General features: G+C 45.0%; 1 long non-coding RNA gene across 4 annotated transcripts in view; it reads left to right on the plus strand.

The window, feature by feature from the left end:
* Window positions 1–24,589, plus strand: part of LOC138293338 (uncharacterized) — a 155,955-nt gene that overhangs the window by 27,154 nt on the left and 104,212 nt on the right. Inside the window, exon 3 of one of the 4 annotated variants that reach the window (XR_011202971.1) lies at window positions 1,661–10,290. The exons of the other annotated variants lie outside the window; for them this stretch is intronic. This is a non-coding gene — a long non-coding RNA (uncharacterized lncRNA). Of the gene's footprint in view, window positions 1–1,660; window positions 10,291–24,589 lie in introns of those variants that run through there. 4 annotated transcript variants of the gene reach the window in all.

Genomic DNA, 24,589 nt, shown 5'->3' on the forward strand with positions numbered 1-24,589 from the left:
GTTTTACGCTTTCAAACCCTCCGGTCCTACACAATGTAGGAAAGTTATTTTTTTCTGTTGTGGAGGCGTTTAACCTTGGACATCAATAGTATCAATATAGTTAAGGAAAAATGATTTCCATTCTGGCCATTTCATATAAGGAATACTGCCTGCTGGGCTAAATACTTACGGGGGAGGAAGGGAAAAACTTTGTGCACATATAGTAGTAAGACCATACAAATGGATGACAGCAAAAAACAAACACATCCAACAAGCGGTAGAAGAAAAATTGCTCCAAAAAGGTAGTCAATAATATTAATATTCTTTAAATCCGATAGAATGAAGGGTTAATTGGTTCCAGAGGTTGAGGATGAGCAGATGAAGTAAATGAACCAAATGTAGAACAACAAATTGAATAGCTCACAAAATTGACAGTGACACTTCCTAGTTTCAACCTCCAATGTAATTGAGGGGGGCGTGAAGGCGTGAGATTTCACAGTAAGGAATCCTAGAAATCCTCAGATGGTGCAGCTGGAATCCAAATGATCGTCAAAGAGAGAAACTTCAAAGGTAAGCTGAGGTCACGCGTGTGAGAGAAAACAAGCTTACCGTGTAGATAACAAACTTGTTCAAAATCAATAGTGGAGACAAACCGGCACACCGAGAAGCAAATAGTCACCGCAGCATTCACAGCACATTCCAGCAGGTAATTACGGCACACACCAGAATCAAAGAAAGTGCCGGACGCGCATGCCGCTCAACCCCCAAAAAAAATATGACGACAATCCAGGGAATGCAAAGTAGCTCTAAATAAAATGAGAAACAACGGTGAAATGGTTCTCGGATGTTGAAATCACACGCTCAGACATTAAAATCACATGCTAACACGAAAACGGGTCCGAGGAGTGGTGCCGCTCGCCGCCACTTGTAAAGAACGATCCGACACTAAAGAAATGTGAAGGATCTTTATTTTGGCACCACTCAAAAAAAGCATCCAACTCCCACAGAAACGTAACTGGCGATATGGAGCAAAACACATTCCAGAATACACATAGGAAAGACGCACACATCGTCATAGGACACACGTGCAATATACATAACACAGATCCAACTTAGAAATTGATTTTGTGCTTGTTCATTCAGTAATTTACCAACTTCATTCTGCTAGTTTTGCCTCCACTACTACTTGAAAGCAGTTACATGATCTTTCTGCCACAGTCTCTCATGTTAGGAAATTTTTTTTTTCTTTCATGAAAAGTATGTGCCTTGGGGAGAGTGCTGTTTGTTTTGTATTTCCTCATTCTGTTCCCTCCCCATTCCCTGTAGAATGTACATAATTCAGTTTTCTGGTCATTTCTTTTGCGCGTCACTATATGGTTATTGTTGGTCTTGATGTTTTTGATGTATCCTCCGTTTGTAGGTATGTCCAGCAGATTGGGAAAGTATACTATGATGGTGTTTCAACCACTGACATGTGAAGGTCTAAACCCGGTTCCTTACCCCTTTGTATATAATTGTTCTTTCTATTGAAGCTATAATTAGTTTGACTTTTGTACCTATACCTAGTTTAAAAGCATTCCTGCCAAACCGCATTGACTGTTAGTGATTTTTCTAATGTTGTGATCTGGAAACATTTTAACACCCTATTTTTTTTTTTTTTTTTTTTTACTTTTTCTTTCAGAGATCAAAATGCACATCCATGTATAGCGGCTTAATTACATTATTTAAAAAAAATTAATTCTCTCTTTAACATACTGATTTTCAACAAACAATCACTCCACAAAAGCTAAGCAGATTTAGGACAGAAATGAACTGAAAGACTGGCAGTAAACTGAGTAGCAAAGGACAGAAATCAACAAGTTGGAAACACAAGGGCCGGGTCTGGGAACCAGTCATTTACATGCACTTATCTAAGATGTTGCAGCATGGCTGTATGTTACTTTGGTTATAATACTTGAACCATGACACTGAGCTTCTCCTGTCACTCAGAAACACACCCATGCAGTTGTCGGCCATAGCAGATAAGCCAGACATATGAAAATGAAATAATTATTTTAAAGCACAAAACATAGTCACACGTTATAGCCAAAAATGAGCTATATATATATATTTTTTTCGTAATCCCAGACTACGGTAAAGTAGTGCAGACAGCAGAGCATATAATAATATGAATAACCTGAAAACTAATCCTCAGATCAGTGCAAATCAAATTACATCGGGGCAAATCTACAGGCAGCAAAAAGAAAAATGGTGCTCCACCTGAGGGATATGTTCATATCATATCCACCGGTTTCTTCCATGACACTAATAGGAAACTAAAATGATTTGGGACTCTTACTACACTTGGAACAAAGGGCTAGCTGATACAGCCTGATTATTACGATGGACGGGAAGATTACACAATACACCCAGCCAGATGGAGTAGAAGATTTCTAGACTCATTTAAGCCCAACACCTTGGAAGTAGCAACAGATGCTTACCAAATGTGTGAGATCACAGCCCCAGAGAGCGATGTGGTGCTCATACCTCTGTTGCAGTCTCGAAATGCATAAAAAATGTGATGTGTTCTTTCAGATAGGGAAGATGTTCACCTCGCAGTAGAAACTTTGAACGTGGAGAGAGACATATTTAGATACAGTTGAAGGACCACACCACCTCATTAGGGCACCACAGAGGACTGTCTGATGCTGCCCAACAAAACTGTTGGGAATCACTTCTTGTGTATCCTTTTATGTACCAATTGTTTGTCTGATAGTACCATTCCCCTTTCTCAGAAAAAATCTTGAGTCCTGCTATAGTGAATTTGGGGCCTGTGTTCCTGTTATTTGTTATGCAAGCATGTACAGCTGGTACGTGTAGGCTAATTTACTGTTCTCCACAGTTCTGATATGTGACCAGATTAGTGCACCTGATCAAGAGGATGGAAGAAGAAAAAGGAAACAAATTACTACCTCAACACCACTGTGCATCCCATACGGTTGTCAACTCTCATAGCAGGGTCATCACTCTTCTAAATACGTAGCAAGGATGTCTCTAGAATGCCTTGGCATGTGAAATCAGTGTTTGACCTGCTAGAAAATGTTTCTATCTAGGAGTTCCGTTTCTCACACGGCCACATTGTTTGACACAAAGCATATCTACTCACTGTTGTATGAGCATCTATACAGCTAGTGGCTCACTATAACCAGTGGTGGCTGGTAAGTACAACTTAGAGGAAAGTGGGGGGGGGGGCACATACACACCCACACCCATGATTTCACACACCCCCATTCACAACACTCACAAATACACATACATTCATACATGCTTGTCAAACAGTCAGTAAAAACATAACAATTACCTGCTTCAGCTCTCGGGAAGGAAAGGCTGAGAGATGTTAGGAGTGTTGGGACTTCTGCCTTGCCTCAGCAAATTAGGTGAGGCAGCAGTCCCTACCTCGACACAGAGTAGGATGGGGGTCTGTGAGACTGCTGACTGCTGACCCCACTCACTCTGTGACAAGGTGTCCGTGATAAGACATTCGGCCCTGGGAACCCAGGGCTTAAAAGTGAAACACACAGGTTTGAGACTATCACTGATGCCGTCTCTCGTCACGAGGAGAAGGGCCTCAGGGACGTTTGCCGACCTGGGGAAGTCATGCCCACAGACGTTGTGACATCCTCAGCCCAGCAAATTTCAGCCTCGGCAGCCAGGAGCCTGCACATTTCTATCTCTTGGGTGCCTGACATGAAAATAAAGTGTTTGTCAGGCTGACCTTTGTTCAGCACGACTGACTTTTATGTCCAAAAGGTGCGGGGGCGGGGCCCCTCCGCCTATAAGGATGGGCTGCTGCTGACTTTAACTAGTGCATTGTAATACCCCTCCATTTCTATATTACACCCCTCTTTTTTTTTTTTCTCCAATCCTATACTCACCTCAGTTATTTAAATAGTACTTGTTGAATACATGTACGTCTCAGTACGCCTTTGATTTTCATCACTTGCTATAATGTATTTCATCTTTATTCATGCATGATGAACCAATCTTAGTCCTTGCATAAACTAATTGTAATGCACTCTCTAAATGTAAACGACATGGCCCAAATTAACAAAAGATCATCTACATTACTCTTGTACTATCTAGCATTCCCCTTATTTAGAAACTCACCTGCCGAGCAGAAACAGCAAAACCGAGAAGGGACTGGGTGGGGACAGTGGTCTGCAGCAGAAAAACACATTCTCCTGCCTGTAATGGGATGGGCACTCTAACCAATCAAGAAAATGCAGTGCTGCCAAACTCATGTTCCTGTTCCAGTAAAGTTCTACAGGCATAGACCAATCTTTCTGGAAGCTATGCTTTCATTATAACAAAATACTCGATCCATCATTCGTAGAGGGATCTAATAATGCCTCCATTGATAGTAAGTGGTCTTTATGCTCTTTATTATCCAGACTTTTGACTGGCTTTGGCAGCACGTGTGTGACTGTCGGGAATGACCTGAACCTTGTAATTAATCTCCGTTTAGATTTTTTTTTTTTTTATTTTTTTTTTTTAAGGCTTGGTCAGCTGTTGCAGCAATGACATGTCAACCCTGAAAAAATGTGTGACCATTGTTTTTTAAACATATGGAGACTGTAAAACCCTAGAAACATTTTTTCCTTTATCTCTCCAGCACATGGCAGGACATCTCTCATCGACAACTTCTTAAGCCCTCAGTGACTAATGTCTGCAGTTACACAGTCCACTATACCAACGGCTGGCATATTAGATCAGTAGGATGTATCATCCAAACCTTGGCAATGTGGCGTGATCAGAGTTTTAAATGCAAGCATCCCAATGACAAAGAACCTAAAATCACACATCACTTGGTGCCATGAAAATAATGTGTATTAGAGTTTGTCTTCTCAGTTGTTATGGGCAGCAGGCAAGGAAGCCTGGAGAGGTCTCATGAGGCCAACCAAGAAGTAAGACTAGCTAGGCTAGAACCGACCGTAAGGGACATGACTAAACAATGTGGACTGTCCATTAGCTCGCAGAAAAACAGTCTAGAGAGAGAAAATACTTTACTGCTAAGCTTTTCGAACTCTCATAAAATCTAGATGATAAATTCAGGGTGAAATTTATGCTGCTCTGGCATGAATTAGCGTAATTTGGTGTTACTTTTGTTGTGTGAAATTCCTATAAGTATGTCACTTACACGTCGTACATGGTAAAAATTTGCCATGCTTACAGTATGCTGAAAAGAACATATATGTGAGAACAAACAGACAAGTACAACAGAATGTATGTAATGGTGGTACGTGGTGATTTAGTTTTATTGCACTGTTATAGCACATGTACATTCTTGTGTCAGACATGGATGAGAGAACGCCTTTTGCTTAAAAAAAAAAATGTCAGACATCGGTTTTGCATTGTGTGTAATTACACATAGCCCTAATGGTGACACCATGAGAATGGTGAAGCGGTAGGTAGGATGCTAGCTAGCCTTATAATACCAAAAGAGGGAGGTTCATTTGGCCGTTATGGCCATCCATAAGAAAGGAGTACAATTAAAGGTACTTTGTGGACGTAGAAGAGGTGTTCACCTCTAACTATGATTCACTTTACAGCTCCGGACAACAAGTTCCTAGACAGACTACCCTCCTTTCCACCTGATGAATGAGCTGTACTGAAAGTTGAGATTTCATTGGATGATTCTGTTAAACTTGATGTCCCACAATAAGCACTTATGCTGGAAAGAAGCAAAATCATTGGGTACAGAGTCATCAGTCTAATAAAGCTACTATAATTCTTCTCCTAAGGAATGGAAATGCAGTCTGGAATGCAACAGTTGCCCCCCACCCTGCTTATGTTTTAAGACCCAGTAAGGTCTGTGCTTTATAGGTTGACAGATCAACAGATGTTTTGCCCCAGGCTGCTCCCCCCACAAACCATTTCAGAACCCTGGCCCACCTGTGTGGCTCACAGAAGACCATCCACAAGAAAACGCCTGATTTATCGCTTGATGCATAAAACGCCTTTGACTGGTTACACTGTGGATATATTTTAACAACATTGGACAGTGCCAGTGTAGGCACTGAGCTTAAACTTCAAGGTCAAATGGCTGTATGACAAGCCAACTGCACAAGTACCCCATAGGGAATTTGTGTCATGTCCAACAACAATTAAATGCGGAAGAGACCAAGACTGCCCACAATTTCCATAGCTATTTCTATTAGCTCTGAAAGCACTGTCTGGCAATATCCTCAGCCAGAAATACAACTCGCACATAAACATCTTAAGAAATGGTAAAATTATTCCTCTACTCAAACTGCATATTGCTCACTCTCGCTAAGCTTGAATCATTCTTGTATTAATGCCAGTAGTACAAACGTTTTCACACTTCTCCCTATATAAAATCACTGTAGATTAGTGTGGTGATGTACTAATCTCATGCAACACAGCCAAAGACTGCCTAGATGGTTGTGTGATACAGTGGATACCAGAAGGTGTCAAATACTTAGGATTTGCCATCAATGTCGGACAGGAAAAACCGTGGAGGATAGTATGATGCCCTGGATTGTGAAGGATCGACGTGATTTCTCTGCTGAATGCAATTCCACTCATCACTATGGGGTAGATGATCAAAATGGTTGTTGCACCCTGACCCATAAGTTTACTGTATTTGCAATCACTGGTGAAACGTGGGAATTCAAATTGTGGTTACAACACTTTCTTTGAAAGGATATCATGAGTTGGGGAGAACACAGCTTATACAATATGGACATCTAAAACCTTTTGAATGATTCTTTGAAGAATTAATTCAGGAATTAAATCTTTGGCAGTATTTTGCCAAGTAGATGTAGATAATATGAACCACAAATTGCTGCATGAAATGCAACTTCTTGTTGCTGAAATGACAAATTAGTCACGCGGTTTCCTAAATGGAGCAAATACCAATGTTTCCACGTGCACATGACCATTGACTAAAAACAAAAGAGCACCATACTTTGTAAATAGGTAAGAACAGAAACAAAGGTCTATAACGCTGGATAATTCATCACAGACTTCCAAAAACACCCGCACTGAAGGGCCATCAAACTTCAACTCATGCAAACGTCACAGGGTTCATGCTCTCATTGGCCTCGGTTACTGAAATTGTGATGAAAAATCAGTTTCCCACAAATTTCTAGTAGATCGTAGGCACTGAGCACAGAAGAGTAACAGAAAGGAAGGTAAGAGACAGGTGTGGCATATTAGCTTCCGATTTCTCTTCCTGTCATAGAAATAACTCATCGTATTATGTCTTCGCTGCCATCCAGACCCAATGCTGATAGCCAACGAGCAGTGGGTGCCCTCACTATAATTCCTTATTCTCACCATGCTCGCATTCCTACAGCATTATCCATCATTGTCCTCTGATGCCATGCTACCACTGCACATGCCGTAAGGGCCCCCAACGTGGTCCACTGGGATACCATGGACTGCCCTACTATAGTCCGATGTCACTCTCTGCTCCTTTCTGTCTCCAGCTGCCCTGTACAGTCGTGAACTTCAGCTTGGAAATACCTGCTGCGTCTGGCTGTAACTAGTATCCACTGTCACTTGGCCTCCTGCTCACCACTGTCATTGCACTACCCACTTTGCCCCTAATTCCACAGAATGAAACTCTGCCTATTCTGCTCAGGCCCAGTAGTTTCTAACAGTCAATTGAATTATGCTTACAACACAATTTTATCCTATACTATAACACAAAATAAACAATTATAAAAAAATAAAAAAAATAAGTACAGGTGTGCACCGCCACTAATGTGTATGTCGGTGTGCTTCTCAGCCAAACCTGCAGGGCAGCACGCTTACAGACATTAATTAGTGCACAAATCTCACAGTTGGACACATTCTTGCATCCTCGAATCTATACCATCTCAACAGCATGTCGGCTCCTCTGCATACAATAAGAAAGTATTTGTGTTAAAATGAGTGCAACACTTTTACTCATACATGTTGTGCTGTGTGACTTGTGCCGGAGTCTGTGCCCCCTGCAGACACACATCTCCAAGGGACAATTGTAGCCATTTGAAGCAGAGTCCCCATAGCGATCGTGCCTATTGTTTCCATGAGGCTCATGCAAGGCGTGCACTGTGCGGAGATTCTCCCACGAGTGCGGAAACTCCACACTTGTAACTTTGCTACATGTAACTTTACTACACGTAAGTATCTTTGTGAATCAGACCCATTGTATTTGCAACAATTTAGCATACTACAGTCATTATAGAACAGGAAGTATGTTGAAATGGTGTGATGTATCTTAGGCTTCTAAAATACCTGTAAATAATTCTTCAGTATTAACACAGTCCAAAGTTGCAGAAAAATAACAATTAGGGCACCATTGTTTCGTTTGAGGAGGCAGAAACCATGTTTGACTCATGTAAACTATTTAAAATATTCTGTAATGTTTGGTTTAAAGGGTTCTCTAGAAGTCCATGAGAGCATCATAGCTGATAAGGACAAAACATTTTCGTAGATCTCATTCATTACGTTGGGTATGCTTGATAAAGTTTTCCCTTGCACGTCTGAAGATGGCTGATGACCTAAAGGGAATCTTATAACTGAGAATGAGATCACTTTTTAAATAGGGTTTTTCTGGAGGAAGTTCTGTAGTTTGTCACCCTAGAAATTGCCATATCTTTGGTACTCTTTCACAAGCCACATTGTCTGAGAGGTATACCTAAAGTATGTCAAGGGCATTTAAAAAAGCAGCAACATTTTGATAACTATTGATCATGTTGATTTTGAGCCATTATTTTTACACATTGCTTAATTAATGAACACACCTTTTCTTCTATTTCAATTTTAATGTAAGTTTAAAGTTCTATTTTAGTTGATATTGCAATTATGTTCGTGGGCTTTAGAGTCATTCAACAGCTCTGATCCTGCACAATATAATTTAGCAATCTCTTATTCTTTATGCTGTGAAACAACACCGATATTATATATTTGCTACAAAGGTATCTTAATAAATAACACACCACACACCTTGTATAAAAATTCATATATCGAATAAGATATGACCTTTTCATCGGAAAGGGACAGCCTCAAACCGGAGTGAATCAAAACTACATAAACCGTCTGATTGGAATAAGGCGAATAAGTCTCCTCCAATAAATGCACACTACTGGGTGGAACCTGAACATGCTTTGGTCTAAAATTATTTTACTGTGGCTATTTCTGGGAGAAAGTTATTTTGTTGCTTTAATACAAAAGCTGAAATGCATGCATAAGTGTGAAAATAATTATAATAAATTATTCCTCAGTGCATGCTCACACAACAGCCTTAAATAAAACATGAGAAATCATGAAAAGTTTTGTGAAAAGTTGTGAATGGGATTGGTTAGTCCTGGCATGGGTTTGAATGATACTTTGGAGAGCCTTTCTCAGGTCTGGTACCCTTCTCTAACTGTACAGAAAAGCACAGACTGCCAGGATGACTTGTGAGGAGCACGTGACGTCTGATCATGTTTTTAATATTTGAATGTGTACCAACATCATCATCCTATGCAAACAAGTTGATGTGCCTTGTAATTGAACACCACCTGCAGGTCAGATTTTCGCCTGTTGGGTGTAGGTCATCTAGCTAGAACTCCCTGATATGCAGCAAGTCTCTCTTCGGTGCCATGAGCCAATAACACCAGTCAGATGCATCCTTTCCCTTAGCTCACACATTGTACCAGTAGCTGTTCATCACAGGTATAGTCAAATGTGCACAGCCAGGTGCTATTGGTCCCGATCAAAGCACGGTAAGTGAACCTGAGACCACTTGTTCTGTAGTAAATGACAGATGATGGGGTGCAATGGGCTGACCATACATCTGGCCCTCAGTGCCATTGCATATGTTGCACTAATGACGGATATGCCCTGATCTGTTCTTTCCTATAAGAGAAGACGTGAAAGTGGTTTGTCTTGTGGTTGTGGAATACATATGCACACATAATGTGCTATTGTCAATCAAATGGACCTAGGTATTACTGCAGATTAGTTATAGCAGTTTTTATGACTTTGACAAGTGTAACCTGTATTCCGATGGGGATGGGCCCAGGGTGCATGCACAACAGGCACAACCTTGCTGCAACCCAGTCTTTCTCAAGGCCAGCCCCAGCTCATTGGAACACCCTACCTGAAGATCTCCATCAACATGTTTTCCTTCCCTCTCCATCCCTTTGTTTAGTCTCCACTTTCACTGTTGAATGACAGAACCACGACTGCCTTAACAACTAATTCCTTTATGATGATGCCAGACAGTGAATGTATCTTTACAACAAGTCTTTACAATTTACCACGAATATGCCTTTACCACAAAAATGTAAGTATTTTTAAAGGTAAGTTTAAACCCTGTTTTTTTATACATGTCTGTATGTGTAATGGGTTTATATATTCCCTGTAAAATACTTATATTTTCATGGTAAAGCCATGGGTGGTAAAAGTTTATGTGCAGTAAAAATTATACTGGAAAGTATAAACCGTATGTATATATGTGTATATATAGATATAAAACACCTTATTAACCAGAAACCCATACCCACCCTAAAAATGCCCTTGCCACCAGAAACCTATGCCCACCATAAAATTGCCCTTGCCACCTTAAAAACTACTACTCACTCCAAATTCTAAAAATGCCTTTGCCACCAAAAAAATACTTTAACCACCCTAAAAAATACCATTGCCATCCAAAAGCCCATACCAACCTTAAAAATGTATTTGCCACCCAAAAGCCCATACCCACTGTAGGAAGTTGGCTCTGTATGTGCTATTTCAAAGTAAGGAATAGCATGCACAGAGTCCAAGGGTTCCCCTTAGAGGTAAAATAGTGGTAAAAATAGATAATACTAATGCTCTATTTTGTGGTAGTGTGGTCGAGCAGTAGGCTTATCCAAGGAGTAGTGTTAAGCATTTGTTGTACATACACATAGACAATAAATGAGGTACACACACTCAGAGACAAATCCAGCCAATAGGTTTTTATATAGAAAAATATCTTTTCTTAGTTTATTTTAAGAACCACAGGTTCAAATTCTACATGTAATATCTCATTCGAAAGGTATTGCAGGTAAGTACTTTAGGAACTTCAAATCATCAAAATTGCATGGATACTTTTCAAGTTATTGACAAATAGCTGTTTTAAAAGTGGACACTTAGTGCAATTTTCACAGTTCCTGGGGGAGGTAAGTTTTTGTTAGTTTTACCAGGTAAGTAGGACACTTACAGGGTTCAGTTCTTGGTCCAAGGTAGCCCACCGTTGGGGGTTCAGAGCAACCCCAAAGTCACCACACCAGCAGCTCAGGGCCGGTCAGGTGCAGAGTTCAAAGTGGTGCCCAAAACGCATAGGCTAGAATGGAGAGAAGGGGGTGCCCCGGTTCCGGTCTGCTTGCAGGTAAGTACCCGCGTCTTCGGAGGGCAGACCAGGGGGGTTTTGTAGGGCACCGGGGGGGACACAAGTCCACACAGAAATTTCACCCTCAGCAGCGCGGGGGCGGTCGGGTTCGCAATGTTAGTCTATGAGAGATCTCGGGATCTCTTCAGCGCTGCAGGCAGGCAAGGGGGGGATTCCTCGGGGAAACCTCCACTTGGGCGAGGGAGAGGGACTCCTGGGGGTCACTCCTCCAGTGAAAGTCCGGTCCTTCAGGTCCTGGGGGCTGCGGGTGCAGGGTCTCTCCCAGGCGTCGGGACTTTAGGTTCAAAGAGTCGCGGTCAGGGGAAGCCTCGGGATTCCCTCTGCAGGCGGCGCTGTGGGGGCTCAGGGGGGACAGGTTTTGGTACTCACAGTATCAGAGTAGTCCTGGGGTCCCTCCTGAGGTGTTGGATCGCCACCAGCCGAGTCGGGGTCGCCGGGTGCAGTGTGGCAAGTCTCACGCTTCTTGCGGGGAGCTTGCAGGGTTCTTTAAAGCTGCTGGAAACAAAGTTGCAGCTTTTCTTGGAGCAGGTCCGCTGTCCTCGGGAGTTTCTTGTCTTTTCGAAGCAGGGGCAGTCCTCAGAGGATGTCGAGGTCGCTGGTCCCTTTGGAAGGCGTCGCTGGAGCAGGATCTTTGGAAGGCAGGAGACAGGCCGGTGAGTTTCTGGAGCCAAGGCAGTTGTCGTCTTCTGGTCTTCCGCTGCAGGGGTTTTCAGCTGGGCAGTCCTTCTTCTTGTAGTTGCAGGAATCTAATTTTCTAGGGTTCAGGGTAGCCCTTAAATACTAAATTTAAGGGCGTGTTTAGGTCTGGGGGGTTAGTAGCCAATGGCTACTAGCCCTGAGGGTGGGTACACCCTCTTTGTGCCTCCTCCCAAGGGGAGGGGGTCACAATCCTAACCCTATTGGGGGAATCCTCCATCTGCAAGATGGAGGATTTCTAAAAGTTAGAGTCACTTCAGCTCAGGACACCTTAGGGGCTGTCCTGACTGGCCAGTGACTCCTCCTTGTTTTTCTCATTATTTTCTCCGGCCTTGCCGCCAAAAGTGGGGCCTGGCCGGAGGGGGCGGGCAACTCCACTAGCTGGAGTGTCCTGCTGGGTTGGCACAAAGGAGGTGAGCCTTTGAGGCTCACCGCCAGGTGTGACAATTCCTGCCTGGGAGAGGTGTTAGCATCTCCACCCAGTGCAGGCTTTGTTACTGGCCTCAGAGTGACAAAGGCACTCTCCCCATGGGGCCAGCAACATGTCTCGGTTTGTGGCAGGCTGCTAAAACTAGTCAGCCTACACAGATAGTCGGTTAAGTTTCAGGGGGCACCTCTAAGGTGCCCCCTGTGGTGTATTTTACAATAAAATGTACACTGGCATCAGTGTGCATTTATTGTGCTGAGAAGTTTGATACCAAACTTCCCAGTTTTCAGTGTAGCCATTATGGTGCTGTGGAGTTCGTGTTTGACAGACTCCCAGACCATATACTCTTATGGCTACCCTGCACTTACAATGTCTAAGGTTTTATTTAGACACTGTAGGGGTACCATGCTCATGCACTGGTACCCTCACCTATGGTATAGTGCACCCTGCCTTAGGGCTGTAAGGCCTGCTAGAGGGGTGTCTTACCTATACTGCATAGGCAGTGAGAGGCTGGCATGGCACCCTGAGGGGAGTGCCATGTCGACTTACTCGTTTTGTCCTCACTAGCACACACAAGCTGGCAAGCAGTGTGTCTGTGCTGAGTGAGAGGTCTCCAGGGTGGCATAAGACATGCTGCAGCCCTTAGAGACCTTCCTTGGCATCAGGGCCCTTGGTACTAGAAGTACCAGTTACAAGGGACTTATCTGGATGCCAGGGTCTGCCAATTGTGGATACAAAAGTACAGGTTAGGGAAAGAACACTGGTGCTGGGGCCTGGTTAGCAGGCCTCAGCACACTTTCAATTGTAAACATAGCATCAGCAAAGGCAAAAAGTCAGGGGGCAACCATGCCAAGGAGGCATTTCCTTACACAACCCCCCCCCAAACGAAAGAGGATGAGACTAACCTTTCCCAAGAGAGTCTTCATTTTCTAAGTGGAAGAACCTGGAAAGGCCATCTGCATTGGCATGGGCAGTCCCAGGTCTGTGTTCCACTATAAAGTCCATTCCCTGTAGGGAGATGGACCACCTCAACAGTTTAGGATTTTCACCTTTCATTTGCATCAGCCATTTGAGAGGTCTGTGGTCAGTTTGAACTAGGAAGTGAGTCCCAAAGAGGTATGGTCTCAGCTTCTTCAGGGACCAAACCACAGCAAAGGCCTCCCTCTCAATGGCACTCCAACGCTGCTCCCTGGGGAGTAACCTCCTGCTAATGAAAGCAACAGGCTGGTCAAGGCCATCATCATTTGTTTGGGACAAAACTGCCCCTATCCCATGTTCAGAGGCATCAGTCTGCACAATGAACTGCTTAGAATAATCTGGAGCTTTTAGAACTGGTGCTGAGCACATTGCCTGTTTCAGGGTGTCAAAGGCCTGTTGGCATTCCACAGTCCAGTTTACTTTCTTGGGCATTTTCTTGGAGGTGAGTTCAGTGAGGGCTGTCACAATGGATCCATATCCCTTCACAAACCTCCTGTAATACCCAGTCAAGCCAAGGAATGCCCTGACTTGAGTCTGGGTTTTTGGAGCTACCCAGTCCAGAATAGTCTGGATCTTGGGTTGGAGTGGCTGAACTTGGCCTCCACCTACAAGGTGGCCCAAGTAAACCACAGTTCCCTGCCCTATCTGGCATTTGGATGCCTTGATAGAGAGGCCTGCAGATTGCAGAGCCTTCAAAACCTTCCTCAGGTGGACCAGGTGATCCTGCCAGGTGGAGCTAAAGACAGCAATATCATCAAGATAAGCTGTGCTAAAGGACTCCAAGCCAGCAAGGACTTGATTCACCAACCTTTGGAAGGTGGCAGGGGCATTCTTTAAACCAAAGGGCATAACAGTAAACTGATAATGCCCATCAGGTGTGGAGAATGCTGTCTTTTCTTTTGCTCCAGGTGCCATTTTTATTTGCCAGTACCCTGCTGTCAAGTCAAAGGTACTGAGAAATTTGGCAGCACCTAATTTATCAATGAGCTCATCAGCTCTTGGAATTGGATGGGCATCTGTCTTGGTGACAGAATTGAGCCCTCTGTAGTCCACACAAAACCTCATCTCTTTCTTTCCATCTTTGGTGTGAGGTTTGGGGACTAAGACCACTGGGCTAGCCCAGGGGCTGTCAGAGCGCTCAATTACTCCCAATTCCAGCATCTTGTGGACTTCCACCTTGATGCTTTCCTTAACATGGTCAGATTGTCTAAAGATTTTGTTCTTGACAGGCATGCTGTCTCCTGTGTCCACATCATGGGTACACAGGTGTGTCTGACCAGGGGTTAAGGAGAAGAGTTCAGGAAACTGTTGTAGGACTCTCCTACAATCAGCTTGCTGTTGGCCAGAGAGGGTGTCTGAGTAGATCACTCCCATCTACTGTGCCATCTTTTGGGTCTGATGACAGAAGATCAGGGAGAGGTTCACTCTCTGCCTCCTGATCCTCATCTGTTACCATCAACAGATTGACATCAGCCCTGTCGTGGAAGAGCTTAAGGCGGTTTACATGGATCACCCTCTTGGGGCTCCTGCTTGTGCCCAGGTCCACCAAGTAGGTGACCTGACTCTTCCTCTCTAGTACTGGGTAAGGGCCACTCCATTTGTCCTGGAGTGCCCTGGGAGCCACAGGCTCCAGAACCCAGACTTTCTGCCCTGGTTGGAACTCAACCAGTGCAGCCTTTTGGTCATACCAAAACTTCTGGAGCTGTTGGCTGGCCTCAAGGTTTTTGGTTGCCTTTTCCATGTACTCTGTCATTCTAGAGCGAAGGCCAAGTACATAGTCCACTATGTCCTGTTTAGGCTCATGGAGAGGTCTCTCCCAGCCTTCTTTAACAAGGGCAAGTGGTCCCCTTACAGGATGACCAAACAGAAGTTCAAAGGGTGAGAATCCTACTCCCTTCTGTGGCACCTCTCTGTAAGCGAAAAGCAGACATGGCAAGAGGACATCCCATCTCCTTTTGAGCTTTTCTGGGAGCCCCATGATCATGCCTTTTAATGTCTTGTTGAATCTCTCAACCAAGCCATTAGTTTGTGGATGGTATGGTGTAGTGAATTTATAAGTCACTCCACACTCATTCCACATGTGCTTTAGGTATGCTGACATGAAGTTGGTACCTCTGTCAGACACCACCTCCTTAGGGAAACCCACTCTGGTAAAGATACCAATGAGGGCCTTGGCTACTGCAGGGGCAGTAGTCGACCTAAGGGGAATAGCTTCAGGATACCTGGTAGCATGATCCACTACTACCAGGATATACATATTTCCTGAGGCTGTGGGAGGTTCCAGTGGACCAACTATGTCCACACCCACTCTTTCAAAGGGAACCCCCACCACTGGAAGTGGAATGAGGGGGGCCTTTGGATGCCCACCTGTCTTACCACTGGCTTGACAGGTGGGGCAGGAGAGGCAAAACTCCTTAACCATGTTGGACATATTGGGCCAGTAGAAGTGGTTGACTAACCTCTCCCACGTCTTGGTTTGTCCCAAATGTCCAGCAAGGGGAATGTCATGGGCCAATGTTAGGATGAACTCTCTGAACAGCTGAGGCACTACCACTCTCCTAGTGGCACCAGGTTTGGGGTCTCTGGCCTCAGTGTACAGGAGTCCATCTTCCCAATAGACCCTATGCGTTCCATTTTTCTTGCCTTTGGACTCTTCAGCAGCTTGCTGCCTAAGGCCTTCAAGAGAGGGACAGGTTTCTTGTCCCTTACACAGCTCCTCCCTGGAGGGTCCCCCTGGGCCTAAGAGCTCAACCTGGTAAGGTTCAAGCTCCAAAGGCTCAGTTCCCTCAGAGGGCAGAACTTCTTCCTGAGAAGAGAGGTTCCCTTTCTTTTGCTGTGTTGCAGTTGGTTTCCCAACTGACTTTCCTGTTCTCTTGGTAGGCTGGGCCATTTTTCCAGACTCCAGCTCTACTTTTTCACCCTGTGCCTTGCATTGTGCTCTGGTTTTCACACACACCAGTTCAGGGATACCCAGCATTGCTGCATGGGTTTTTAGTTCTACCTCAGCCCATGCTGAGGACTCCAGGTCATTTCCAAGCAGACAGTCCACTGGGATATTTGAGGAGACCACCACCTGTTTCAGGCCATTGACCCCTCCCCATTCTAAAGTAACCATTGCCATGGGATGTACTTTTCTCTGATTGTCAGCGTTGGTGACTGTGTAAGTTTTTCCAGTCAGGTATTGGCCAGGGGAAACCAGTTTCTCTGTCACCATGGTGACACTGGCACCTGTATCCCTCAGGCCCTCTATTCTAGTCCCATTAATTAAGAGTTGCTGTCTGTATTTTTGCATGTTAGGCGGCCAGACAGCTAGTGTGGCTAAATCCACCCCACCCTCAGAAACTAGAGTAGCTTCAGTGTGGACCCTGATTTGCTCTGGGCACACTGTTGATCCCACTTGGAGACTAGCCATACCAGTGTTACCTGGATGGGAGTTTGGAGTGGAACCTTTCTTGGGACAGGCCTTGTCTCCAGTTTGGTGTCCATGCTGTTTACAGCTATGACACCAGGCCTTTTTGGGATCAAAGTTTTTACCCTTGTACCCATTGTTTTGTGAAGAGGCTCTGGGCCCACCCTCCTGTGCAGGTTTTTGGGGGCCTGTAGAAGACTCTTTACTATTTTTAGTTTTGGTTGTCTCATCACCCTTCCCCTGGGGAGTCTTTGTGACCCCTTTCTTTTGGTCACCCCCTGTTGAAGTCTTGGACACCCTTGTCTTGACCCAATGGTCCGCCTTCTTTCCCAATTCTTGGGGAGAAATTGGTCCTAGGTCTACCAGATGCTGATGCAGTTTATCATTGAAACAATTACTTAACAGGTGTTCTTTCACAAATAAATTGTACAGCCCATCATAATTACTTACACCACTGCCTTGAATCCAACCATCTAGTGTTTTCACTGAGTAGTCAACAAAGTCAACCCAGGTCTGGCTCGAGGATTTTTGAGCCCCCCTGAACCTAATCCTGTACTCCTCAGTGGAGAATCCAAAGCCCTCAATCAGGGTACCCTTCATGAGGTCATAAGATTCTGCATCTTGTCCAGAGAGTGTGAGGAGTCTATCCCTACACTTTCCTGTGAACATTTCCCAAAGGAGAGCACCCCAGTGAGATCTGTTCACTTTTCTGGTTACACAAGCCCTCTCAAAAGCTGTGAACCATTTGGTGATGTCATCACCATCTTCATATTTAGTCACAATCCCTTTGGGGATTTTTAACATGTCAGGAGAATCTCTGACCCTATTTATATTGCTGCCACCATTGATGGGTCCTAGGCCCATCTCTTGTCTTTCCCTTTCTATGGCTAGGATCTGTCTTTCCAAAGCCAATCTTTTGGCCATCCTGGCTAACTGGATGTCCTCTTCACTGGGGCTATCCTCAGTGATTTCAGAGGTGTTGGTCTCTCCTGTGAGGGAACCAGCATCTCTGACTATTATTTTAGGAGTCAGGGTTTGAGGGACCCTGTTCTCCCTAGATAGGACTGGTAGGGGGGAATTGTCCTCCAAGTCACTATCCTCTTCCTCTGAGTTGCCACCCTCAGAGGGGTTGGCCTTTTCAAACTCTGCCAAAAGCTCCTGGAGCTGTATTTTGGTAGGTTTGGGGCCCATTGTTATTTTCTTTATTTTACAGAGTGACCTTAGCTCCCTCATCTTAAGATGGAGGTAAGGTGTGGTGTCGAGTTCCACCACAGTCACATCTGTGCTAGACATTTTGCTTCTAAAAGTTGGAATACTTTTTAAGAATCTACAACTGGTTCTAGAATCTAATTCAAACTTTTACAAACTTTTAAACTCTAAAAGAAATGCTAAACAGGATCTAACACAAGGCCCTAGCAGGTCTTTTAAGAATTTAGAAAACTTTTCAAATTGCAAAAATCAATTTCTAATGACAATTTTGGAATTTGTCGTGTGATCAGGTATTGGCTGAGTAGTCCAGCAAATGCAAAGTCTTGTACCCCACCGCTGATCCACCAATGTAGGAAGTTGGCTCTGTATGTGCTATTTCAAAGTAAGGAATAGCATGCACAGAGTCCAAGGGTTCCCCTTAGAGGTAAAATAGTGGTAAAAATAGATAATACTAATGCTCTATTTTGTGGTAGTGTGGTCGAGCAGTAGGCTTATCCAAGGAGTAGTGTTAAGCATTTGTTGTACATACACATAGACAATAAATGAGGTACACACACTCGGAGACAAATCCAGCCAATAGGTTTTTATATAGAAAAATATCTTTTCTTAGTTTATTTTAAGAACCACAGGTTCAAATTCTACATGTAATATCTCATTCGAAAGGTATTGCAGGTAAGTACTTTAGGAACTTCAAATCATCAAAATTGCATGGATACTTTTCAAGTTATTGACAAATAGCTGTTTTAAAAGTGGACACTTAGTGCAATTTTCACAGTTCCTGGGGGAGGTAAGTTTTTGTTAGTTTTACCAGGTAAGTAGGACACTTACAGGGTTCAGTTCTTGGTCCAAGGTAGCCCACCGTTGGGGGTTCAGAGCAACCCCAAAGTCACCACACCAGCAGCTCAGGGCCGGTCAGGTGCAGAGTTCAAAGTGGTGCCCAAAACGCATAGGCTAGAATGGAGAGAAGGGGGTGCCCCGGTTCCGGTCTGCTTGCAGGTAAGTACCCGCGTCTTCGGAGGGCAGACCAGGGGGGTTTTGTAGGGCACCGGGGGGGACACAAGTCCACACAGAAATTTCACCCTCAGCAGCGCGGGGGCGGCCGGGTGCAGTGTAGACACAAGCGTCGGGTTCGCAATGTTAGTCTATGAGAGATCTCGGGATCTCTTCAGCGCTGCAGGCAGGCAAGGGGGGGATTCCTCGGGGAAACCTCCACTTGGGCGAGGGAGAGGGACTCCTGGGGGTCACTCCTCCAGTGAAAGTCCGGTCCTTCAGGTCCTGGGGGCTGCGGGTGCAGGGTCTCTCCCAGGCGTCGGGACTTTAGGTTCAAAGAGTCGCGGTCAGGGGAAGCCTCGGGATTCCCTCTGCAGGCGGCGCTGTGGGGGCTCAGGGGGGACAGGTTTTGGTACTCACAGTATCAGAGTAGTCCTGGGGTCCCTCCTGAGGTGTTGGATCGCCACCAGCCGAGTCGGGGTCGCCGGGTGCAGTGTGGCAAGTCTCACGCTTCTTGCGGGGAGCTTGCAGGGTTCTTTAAAGCTGCTGGAAACAAAGTTGCAGCTTTTCTTGGAGCAGGTCCGCTGTCCTCGGGAGTTTCTTGTCTTTTCGAAGCAGGGGCAGTCCTCAGAGGATGTCGAGGTCGCTGGTCCCTTTGGAAGGCGTCGCTGGAGCAGGATCTTTGGAAGGCAGGAGACAGGCCGGTGAGTTTCTGGAGCCAAGGCAGTTGTCGTCTTCTGGTCTTCCGCTGCAGGGGTTTTCAGCTGGGCAGTCCTTCTTCTTGTAGTTGCAGGAATCTAATTTTCTAGGGTTCAGGGTAGCCCTTAAATACTAAATTTAAGGGCGTGTTTAGGTCTGGGGGGTTAGTAGCCAATGGCTACTAGCCCTGAGGGTGGGTACACCCTCTTTGTGCCTCCTCCCAAGGGGAGGGGGTCACAATCCTAACCCTATTGGGGGAATCCTCCATCTGCAAGATGGAGGATTTCTAAAAGTTAGAGTCACTTCAGCTCAGGACACCTTAGGGGCTGTCCTGACTGGCCAGTGACTCCTCCTTGTTTTTCTCATTATTTTCTCCGGCCTTGCTGCCAAAAGTGGGGCCTGGCCGGAGGGGGCGGGCAACTCCACTAGCTGGAGTGTCCTGCTGGGTTGGCACAAAGGAGGTGAGCTTTTGAGGCTCACCGCCAGGTGTGACAATTCCTGCCTGGGAGAGGTGTTAGCATCTCCACCCAGTGCAGGCTTTGTTACTGGCCTCAGAGTGACAAAGGCACTCTCCCCATGGGGCCAGCAACATGTCTCGGTTTGTGGCAGGCTGCTAAAACTAGTCAGCCTACACAGATAGTCGGTTAAGTTTCAGGGGGCACCTCTAAGGTGCCCCCTGTGGTGTATTTTACAATAAAATGTACACTGGCATCAGTGTGCATTTATTGTGCTGAGAAGTTTGATACCAAACTTCCCAGTTTTCAGTGTAGCCATTATGGTGCTGTGGAGTTCGTGTTTGACAGACTCCCAGACCATATACTCTTATGGCTACCCTGCACTTACAATGTCTAAGGTTTTATTTAGACACTGTAGGGGTACCATGCTCATGCACTGGTACCCTCACCTATGGTATAGTGCACCCTGCCTTAGGGCTGTAAGGCCTGCTAGAGGGGTGTCTTACCTATACTGCATAGGCAGTGAGAGGCTGGCATGGCACCCTGAGGGGAGTGCCATGTCGACTTACTCGTTTTGTCCTCACTAGCACACACAAGCTGGCAAGCAGTGTGTCTGTGCTGAGTGAGAGGTCTCCAGGGTGGCATAAGACATGCTGCAGCCCTTAGAGACCTTCCTTGGCATCAGGGCCCTTGGTACTAGAAGTACCAGTTACAAGGGACTTATCTGGATGCCAGGGTCTGCCAATTGTGGATACAAAAGTACAGGTTAGGGAAAGAACACTGGTGCTGGGGCCTGGTTAGCAGGCCTCAGCACACTTTCAATTGTAAACATAGCATCAGCAAAGGCAAAAAGTCAGGGGGCAACCATGCCAAGGAGGCATTTCCTTACACCCACCATAAACCCTAAAAATAGTCTTGGCATCCAAAAACCCATACCCATCCTAAACCCTAAAACTTCCTTGCCACCCAGATACCCATATGCACCCAAAGCACAAAAAAAAATCCCTGCCATACAAAAACCCATACCCACCCTAAAACTTCCCTTGCCACCCAAAAACCCATACCCACCCTAAAAATGCCCTTGTGACCCAAAAACCTTCTCTACTCCAAACCCTAAATATTCTCCTGCCACCTAAAAACCCATACTGAGCCCTAAAATACAATTGCCATCGAAAAACCCAATACCAGCCCTAAACATGACCATGCCACCCAAAAGTACATGCCCAACCTAATCCCCCCCCCAAAAAAAAAACACTTGCTGCCAAAAACCCATGTCCACCCCAAACCTGAACAAGCATTTGAAATGCAATAGGTCACACATTCACTTGAGTTGGAGCTACTGACATTGTAATTTTGTAACTGGACTTATTTTTCCACATTAATTGGTCGACCCTGCTGCATATTTTGGTCCTTTGTGCCACATAATTCCAGTGGCCAGAACAGCTGAGTGCCAAGAAGCACTGCAATGCAACAACCCAGAAACACCCACCCTGGCCAGAAAATGGCACCGCAGGCCTCTGGCCTGACGAAAGCATAGTCATTAGGCAAAGAACAGCCAGAATAGGTGGTTGCCAAGGAGCCCTCTGCACCCCGGCAAACCAAGACACTCCCCAGCTGGCCAGAGGCAAGCACAGAAGACCTCGACCCGGGTGTCCTAGAAGGGCGAAGGGAGGAGAAGCTGCCGCCCCACAGGCAGTCGCACCTTCCTCACTCACCGTAAACCTGCCCGCTCCAGCTGTATTCCAAATGGTATGGCAATCACCAAATTAAGCCGGTGCTCATGCTGCTGAAAAACACCTTAATGCAGCCTCCCAAATCTGACGGCTGAACAGGAAAGAAACTGCTGAAAGTTGGTGAAACACGCACTACGCCTACCCATGGATCATGTGGGGTGCAAACAAGTTTTCGCTCTATGAAACTTCATACCGGCATGGCTGCCACGGAGCCCGGAGAGACAAAATAAACAATGTGACATACCTGGTAGTCATACAGATTACTTCAATGCCGCAGATCGAGTTTGCGCAGTATGAAACGTCTAAGCACCATGTCCGCAATGAGCACGAAAGAGAGAGGCAAAATAAAAAGTAGTTTGACCACAGTAAAACATATCGGCCATCGTGTAGTTATCCATGTAAGAGGGTCGGACCCCTGAGCAGTAACAAAACTGCCCCAAGGTGGGACAAACGTAAAGCATTTACCTACAACATCCAGGGATTTTTGAAAGGCAAGCCCAGGAACAAATGCAAGTGATGGACTTGAGGTGGGCGTGGTTAAAGCCCACAGAAGAGATTACAACATGTCGGCTGCTATGCACAACCTAAATCTAACCTTGCCACGCAAAAACCTATACTGAGTCTGCACCCTAAAAATGTCCTTGCCATGCAAAAACCTATACCCAGTCTGCACCCTAAAAATGCCCTTGCCACCCAAAAACCTATACCCACCCTAAACCATAAAAAATGCCCTTGCCGGCAAAAAACCCATACCCACCCAAATGTCACCTAACTCCTCCTCTCACTTTTCTCATTCTTATCATTTGTTATTTCCATGTTACCAATTATTGGCTAACCTTCTTCACCCTTAAACTTTATCAAACCCTTTCCTGTTTGTTGCCTCTTTAATCCCTTTGCTATCTCTCCTTCACTCCTTATAAACCTTTTTCTCTATCTTGTCCTATAACATACCCTCTATCCTCCTCCTAGACCAAACTCATCTCCTGATAATTCACCCATCTAAAGCTGTCCTACTTCATCTCCTACGTCTTCCTCTCTCATCTTCCTTTAAATAAGGGATGTTCCAAGTGCATCCTCCTAGGTAACAGATGTTAACCTTCCCACTACATTAAATATGAAATTAAGTAGATGACTTTTGAAGGTGTCTGTATTTCATTCTGTGTCCTCTTGACCTTCTACAATTAAACTACACTATGCTGATTGCCAAGAAGCATACACTTCAAATTAAGCTTAATGGACTCAAATGTTTGCCACAAAAATAGTTGCAAATTGTGCACTGGCTTTCTGCAACTAGTTTTCCACTTTACAACTTATGTACTACTATATTAATAATCTGAATCATAAAATCTCCAGCCACAGGAGGGTGCAGAACAACCTGCCTGATGAATAATAATTAGGCAGTTTGCTATTTGGGACCCCTCCCCCTTGTTATTTGCCACAAGCTCATAGATGGTGTCTACAAGGTGCAGCAGTCCTGTGTTTGCATTTTCAAAGCGGATGTTTTTTTTAAAGCAGTCTGTGTTTCCTTGCTACTGCCTACTGCACCCCAGTCTGCCACCATGATTCTCAAAAAGGAAGGTGTACCAAGCAGTATGAAGTCAGTGATGCATACACAATTAGGCGGGAATCCCCAATTTCTGTTATGATTGTATGGGTCCCAAGGTCTGTTTTGTAAGTTGGAAATGCTTGTCTAACCTGCACAATTTGTTTAATGCATAATAAAACATTTTGAAAATCCTGTGAATTTACATGCTGTAGAAATTGCAACAAATGAAATTTGTTGAGAATGATTATTGATGTACCATGTGTCTAAATCTGTATTTCCTATCTATTTAAAGTAATTTATTTGTGACCAGTGGCAACTGGTCATTTTACCAGGGGGTGGGGGGCTGGAGGGGTACGCGCACACATACTCACACTCATTCACAACACTCACTCAGAAATGCACATACATTCATACATACGCTCAATCACCAAACAAAAAAAACACAAAAAACGTACCTGCCCTCTATCTCTCTGAGAGAAGCCTCTGAGGTCCCAAAAGAGTTAGGACTGCTTCCTTCCCTCACACATCAGAGTGGGATGGGATCAGTGAGACTGCTGACCCCACTTCATGATGAGGTGTCACTGGTTGACAGTCAGTCCTAGGTACTTCAGGGCTTAAAACTGAAGCACCCAGGTCTAAGGCAATCAGTGACCTTCCCCCTCATCACGAGAGGGAGGGCCATAAGGCACTTTTGCCAGGGTGAGGAGGTCATGCCCATAGGGCTGTGAAATCCTCAGCCTGGCAAAGATCAGATCAGGCAGCCTGGCGCCTACGCATTTAACACATGTCTAGCTCCTGGCTGCCTGACCTGAACAAGACCAGTGTCAGTCAGGCTGACCTTTGTTCATTCTGACAGACACTCTTCTTGCCTGGAAAAAGGTGGGGGTGGCCCCACAGCCCATACAGACAGGCAGCGGCTGTTCTTCAGTTTTATAAACATAATTATTTTCTATTTTTATTATTGAAAGTCAGATGTTTTCAGTTTAAGTACACACATTAATCATGGTACAGCAGTACCATACAGTAAGAATTCCTATAATTAATATGTTAAGCTCTGATAA

The sequence above is a fragment of the Pleurodeles waltl genome, chromosome 4_2 (genome assembly GCF_031143425.1).
Source record: "Pleurodeles waltl isolate 20211129_DDA chromosome 4_2, aPleWal1.hap1.20221129, whole genome shotgun sequence".
NCBI classification, from domain to species: domain Eukaryota; kingdom Metazoa; phylum Chordata; class Amphibia; order Caudata; family Salamandridae; genus Pleurodeles; species Pleurodeles waltl.